A 6995-nucleotide genomic window follows, 5' to 3' on the forward strand; every position below is an offset into this window, starting at 1 on the left:
TGAAATTAGCGTGGAATAGAACCTAAGCAAAACTACGAAACAACAATAGGTAATTAAAATATTTTAATATATTTTAAGTTGATCCAAATCATTTAATTAACATTACTACCGACCCTAAATCTCTCTCTCTCTCTCTCTCTCTCTCTCTCTCTCTCTTTGATCGGTTTGACCTAACATTTACCATCATTCTTCATAGGTCCAGTGACGTTGTGTTATTACATAAGCGAATATTCTTTGTTTTCGTCTTTTCATGTATTTCACCCGTATCTTGATGCAATGGGCAAGGCAGAGAGAGAGAGAGAGAGAGAGAGAGAGAGAGATGGTGGCCGTTCGATAGTTTCATATTTAATCAATAATAATCGATTTTTAGAACCGTATAATAGGTTTAACAAACAACAACAACATCAACACAGCCTTAAATACATTACATATGTGTGCCGCGTAACCAAGACATTTACCTTACTGTGTCGACCGGAAATTGCAACGTTGTATCATTGAGTATATAAACACTTTCGATAGGTACCAAGGGAAGTGTAAACCTACCGTTGTGAAGAACGATTAGGTAGGTTACTTGGTGCAATTTCAGTGTGAAGGTTTTTATATCCAGCCTCATTTTGTTTCTCTCTCACTCCAGATTTCTGCATATATGGTCACTTGGGCATGAGAGGGGAGGGGAACATTTTAAAAGAAGAGATTGGGACTAAATTGTGTACCATGTTAAATTCATTCAGAAAACAGGGATTATTATTTCTTTTTGTCGTTATTTTCATAACTCATTAATGATTAATCAGTGGGAATTAATCGTTGATATATAGGAATAGACCCAACAGCATACAGTTCCAAGTTTGTTTATCTGTGCGTATTATTTCGGCATGGGCGGATCACAGTTTGATATACCAATAGTGTTGGTATTGAGTATGAGTTTGTCTTTGAGATTTTGAGATAGACTTGAGAGCGTTAATTTAAAATATACTGTATAATAAGACAAAACAGATGAAAAAATGTAATCAAGAAAAAGTTGACAACGGGACAATACAATGCTGAGAGCTTTATTGGCAATTTGTTTACAAATAATATGTTTGCAGGTTGTTTTCGCAACCAAAGCTGAAACAGAGAAGAGAAAAGAAAGATGTTAAAAATATAAAGAATTAGAACTGGTACTTTCGATTACTGAATGATGACATACCTTAAAATAAAATCCGGATCACAGCAAAGATAAAAAAAGGTATTTAGATGCTATACGATTATTATTATTTCAAACAAATAAGAGTCATTATCTATATATGCATCATTTTATATATCTATATATGTCAAAATATTACTTAATTCTTTCATGATAATTTTACAAAACGTATTTTAAATCAATTGTAATTTGTTTCAATCGGATCTAGTTTAATGTAAACTGATGCAACAAAAATATAAGTTCCCAAAACATCTGACATTGTCGAATTGAAATATTGGAACTCCAACTCTTTATTTGAAATGCAAATGTTTCGCTAACCCGCATCTTTGATTGGGTCCAATCATTACTTGGTAATCATTTCTTGTTCCAAAGGCAAACACACGTGGACCGCCAAAAGCTACCATTTGCGCAGTATCCTCCAATACGACCATTCCCAAGCTCATATTTACAGTGATGGTGACAAATAGATTCGAACAACGGGCAACCAAAACCTGCCTCAACCGATGGAAGATCTAAAGAAAAAAAATGGTTATTTTGAATTTCATTTCAGCCATACAAGTTGCTGATTGTGGCAATAATTCACTTCATGTATTCCTTACCATTTATTAACTGAATAACTAGCAAACAAGGTCAGAAATAGATAAATCAAATATGCTAGTAATAGCACTTAAGTCTTAATATCATTCTCGAGAGAACAAAGTAATACTTGTAAAAATACTTTGCCTGTTCTGCTTAATGTGTACATCTACCAAGAAACAAATGTCACATTATTCTACACATTATACAGTAGTAGTATGCAAAGATAACAAAAGCTATGATCTCCTATTCAGCGGGCTTTTCTTGATCGTTGCTAGAGAGGGCAAGTCCAACTACTAAAAGCAATGCATTGACTTTGATGAATGTCACAGACTGCATGGAAACAATGAAGTCAACACATCTTTGCTCATTGGTGGACATTACCTTTGAGCAATTCCACATTACATTTCAGAATGAAGGTACGTTTGATTCGCTCACAAATAAATCTCTTTGAACACAATGAGAGAGGATCGCTTATTAAAAAGAGGAAATCACGTCTGAAATATTTGAATAACCTCATACAAACTGCCACGTCTTTTGAATGGAAACGAAAATATGATCTTGCGATTCATGTTCCTATTTATTGGTAAGTTCAAGGTCTTACGATCTGTTCACAAAAAAAAATTAATCTAAAAAGTGACGAAACTCACAAAAGAAAACCACACCATACTAGATATATGAAAGTGCTATATTTTGAATATGTCTCTAAAGGTAACAATTCAAAGGAAAAAGGTGCATACAAATTTTGCAGCATCACCTAACAAGTCCTGTTTAATTGCTTTCATATAAAGAAAATCAAATGTTCTAATGTATAATACTTTTATTAATTTAGTGGGTACAGTAGTAGCATTAGACTCTGTTAAGAACTGCGAGGATAAAAGGAATAGAAAATAATCAGTCCAACGGATAAATCGGATGGATTGTAATATTTGACAAGTAAGTACAAGTTATTATGTTCGTGATTATGAAAAAATAATTTTATGCTTTTAATGTAGACATTTTGAACAAGCCACACTTCAAGTGACTGGAATGTTTAAAGTATATCAATTTCACACAGATCTTTGATAGCCAAAGCATAATCACGAAAGATATTTCAACATTAAATGAGCATGTATATGCAAGTAAACTAGAACATGATTTTGTGTATCTGTGTTAGCAATAAGTGATCACTCTCCTGATATATGACTACCTATGTTATAAAACTTACTATTAACCAACAGCATATAAAGATTTTTTGCGATCGTCCTGATGACAATTTACTGCGTTTGATGGATGAGATGCCTTGTAAAACTATTTTACAAATATAGATAAGAACGCTCTTTTAAATGCATGGTACATACGTTTATTAGACAAGAATTATCACTGTACAACATTGTTAAGCGTGAGTGTGAGTATATATCGATGTCAAAGGAATAGAATAAAGGGTTATACGAAATATCTTCCATATAATTAAGGACTTGGAAAACTATAATGAATGGAAAATCATATCTAGAAGCCTAATACATCAAGCCGAAACAAACTATTATACTCAAGCTTTTATGAGCGGGACACAACAAACCCACGTCATGGCAATATCATTGGAAACTCAACAAGTGCATGTAAAACTGCAGACATCTTCAACCATTACTTCAAATACTTATACCAGGGAGAACAGCGAGGGGTTGGGTAACAACAAATTCCTCAATTATATAAATTCTAAATTTCAAATAAAGCCTTTCAATAATTAATGTTGGTAGTTATTATGCATAGTGTATTCTTAACATCAGATGAACTTAATACAACAGTCCAATGGTCCCTACAATTGCCGCACCTGTAATGTTCTGATCTTTCCCATAAAGGTTTATTCCTTCATTATAGTGTCCAGTATTTTTCTTCCTTCATTTTGTGTCCAGTCTGGTGTTTTTCAACACCAAGTGAAGCGAGCAAAAGTAACCTTCAATACATACAAATTGGACATAGGTACATAAAGACCAGCTTTAATGTCCCTGCATGATGTAAGCCAATCTCACTCTTTCACAAAATAGAACCAGACGGTTCCAATGGGCACTGGCTCAAGGAAAGAAACAAGAGGATTTTAGCAAGTGTAATATTTTTTAAATTTGGAAATACTTTTGATTTAATCGATCAAAATGTTCTACTTAACGAAGTTAAAATGCTATAAATTTCTTAGTAATGTAAAAGGCAATTTTTGCACCCTTTACATGTTACATAACGCAAAGTGTGACCATCGGAAATTAACTATTACAATCTAAATCCGTTAAAAATAGGCACGGTTCTTTTAGGCTCATTGCTTTTTTCTTACGTTCATAGCAAATCATCCACTTCGGATTGAGCACACAAGAACAAGAACATAACGTATTCGCAGATAATAATACAGTCACAACTTTAGGTGGTGGCGTACTTACTGTAGAAGTTTTGCTATACTCCAACATAAGAAATATTGAAATGTTGCCAAACCAAAATAAATTGGTTATAATTACAACAAAAATTAAATGTATGGTAATAGCCTAATCTAAGAAGCGTTGCACTCTTAATGGTGTCAATTAGGAAATAAATTGTCAACTCATTGGCAACATCTGTTAGATATTCTTTGAAAGGTGGAGGTGGGATAAACATAATGATTCTGTCTGTAGAAATCCAACAAATCAAATAACTTTGCGATCTAAAATTAATAAAATATCTACCAGTGCAAACTATAATATTGTACTACAGTGCCTTCATATAATTGTTTGCCAATATGGGAAATCTGTCCTGAATGAGTCGGTTAGAAAGAATAAACAAGATAAAAGGTAAAGTCTCTTGCCTAATCTAGATCCTCCACTTGACACTCCATCTGTTCTACTCAACAAGAACGATTCAAATAAGTGACATCATATACTTTTAAAAAGCGGTACCTTCCTACAAATGTGTATATTCCAATGCACCTGAATATAAAGAAGAGAATGATTTATTCCGAATTTTATGAACTTATAGCCTATTTGTCAACATTGGAATAAAATACGTTTAAACAAATATAAGAGAAATATTTAATCGGAAATCATGGGCCTTATGATTTACGATCAACCTCAAAATGGCCATGTGAAAATTGCAAATCTCAATACTGAAAATATTTAAGATGCGGTATTAAATATTCTGTACGAAGGATATGGAATGTTTTCAGTTAAATCTTTAAACAAAAGGCTTTGAATAGTTGATATAATTAGTTTTATCTTTCGGTAAAATTTCATTTTTTCGACTGTCTTGTTTTGTGCATGCTGACCTACATTTATGTATAAAGATGATGTATTGATAAAAGCACTTAATTGCTGGCCTGTTAAATAGTGTTACTATTTGTTTCCCTACATATATGTTCTAACTATGGTACATGGGTGTAGATTGTTAGACACTATCTGTGAGGTGTAAGGGATAAAGATACATTTGTGTTCTAACTGAGCTATCCTCGTCAACAAAGAACTATTACTAGTGTTGGGCACCATGAAACGTTTTGCACCACTATATACCGTAATATTTCTGAACATATCGCGATGAGTACCACGATACTTTTCAATTCTATAAAAGATCAGCCATTTAATTTTTGGAGAGATGGGGGGGAAAGGGGCGTGACGAAAGCTTGGAAGTTTGATTTTAAATATCCGGCTCTAAAATAGCTTAAAATTGTATTTATTACTTAAAGAAAAAGTTAAAAATAGTATCTAGTTGTTTTGAAGTAAAATAAAATACAAATATCCAACCCGACCCAACCACCTCTCAATCAGTGAACCAGAACTAAATGGTCAGTGTCTTGTTGATATATGATTCTCCAAATTACATTTTAGTTGTTGCGTAAAATTGTCATCTAAACACGGTAACTAAATGGGAAGATTAAACTTACACTATAATCGACACCCTGTAAAATACATTGTGTAGACATTGGAGACTTTGCTGATCCATAAGAGATGTATGAAATTGACGTGTATAATCTCCTAGCCACAATATATATAATCGACAGGGAAACTGTCAGGAACCGGGAACTATAACTGTAAACATAATACCAGCATAATGACTCACCAAAGGAGAAAATATTTAGTGGAATAAAGAAATTACGTAACACTCATAAAATGCACAAGTGCTCTCCTGGAAATCTTAGGGTAATTATTGATCTTACACTGGAATTTCTGAATTAAATAGATTAACATACGTTAACAAATAAACGATAAAGGACATAATTTTTTTAATTCGTAACGTTTCCAAAAGTTGAACGTGGCCTCAAATTCCTTCACAACATCCTTTCATTTTGTTTCTTTGCATAAGCGACGCATGTCGGTCATGTGACTAAAGGTTCATAAATATATTTTTTTTTACAACAATCTATCTCAGTTAATCAAAAATACAAGCATTGTAGAAATTGCACTATTTTAGGAGTTGTTTTATCAGAAAGCCCGACGTTATTGAAATAGCACTGAAAATCTATTAGGTTATTACAGCTATTATAATGATCTCGAAGTCAGACATTTCAATGAGTGACATCATTATTGAACGGGGTAATACAAATATTACAACAACAACAAAAGCGACGAAACTACTACTACTACTACCGATACTACTACTACTAATAATAATAATAGTGTGTAGACAATATTTGCAAAGCGTATCATATTATTGAAAACTTAAAAGGGTTCAAAATACCTTTTGATACAACGAGCAGGAATATCATCGATCCAGATGGGAAATATCAAATTAAGAGTGAAAAGAAGGAAAACGGCTGTAACATTCTAAAACCTACCTTTAGTAAAGAGTGAACAATACAGTATAAACTGAAATCAGGTAACGAGTAAATCTCCCATTACACCATAAATTGGCAAACATACCCATTACGGCAATCATAAGAACCAGAATTATCATCGTCACTGTCATCTTTGCTGCTCAATGTTCCACGCTTAACTATTTTGATTTGTATTATATAGCACTGATATTTTATAGAATCAAATCTGAAAGGTTATCAGTGAAGTTCACGTTTCTTTCTGCGCCGATTGATGTGTACCGATGGCACCATAAATGTAGTTAATACCCCCTCCACCTAGGATTCAGTCAATATTTGACAATTGCTGACATTTAGGTGCAAACAAAATGTATTTTATGCTGACAATTGCTGACATTTAGATACAAATGAAATGTATTTCATGGATTTTTGCACCTGCTCGTAAAGTGCGATCTTTTTAAAATAGCATACAGCTATATTACACAAATAGGTAACATT

At 33.1% G+C, this 6995-nt stretch overlaps 1 long non-coding RNA gene across 1 annotated transcript; it reads right to left on the minus strand.

Moving 5' to 3' along the window:
• Positions 1-1033: 1033 nt before the first annotated feature.
• Positions 1034-6746, minus strand: LOC149779354 (uncharacterized). The gene is made up of 3 exons (XR_016415401.1): positions 6607-6746; positions 1502-1695; positions 1034-1104 (listed from the first exon to the last, which is right to left on the minus strand). It is a non-coding gene; the product is annotated as an uncharacterized LOC149779354 (long non-coding RNA).
• Between the last annotated feature and the right edge of the window lie 249 nt (positions 6747-6995).

Source organism: Sinohyriopsis cumingii, chromosome 17 (genome assembly GCF_028554795.1).
Source record: "Sinohyriopsis cumingii isolate HCF-2022 chromosome 17, ASM2855479v2, whole genome shotgun sequence".
Taxonomy (NCBI): Eukaryota; Metazoa; Mollusca; class Bivalvia; order Unionida; family Unionidae; genus Sinohyriopsis; species Sinohyriopsis cumingii.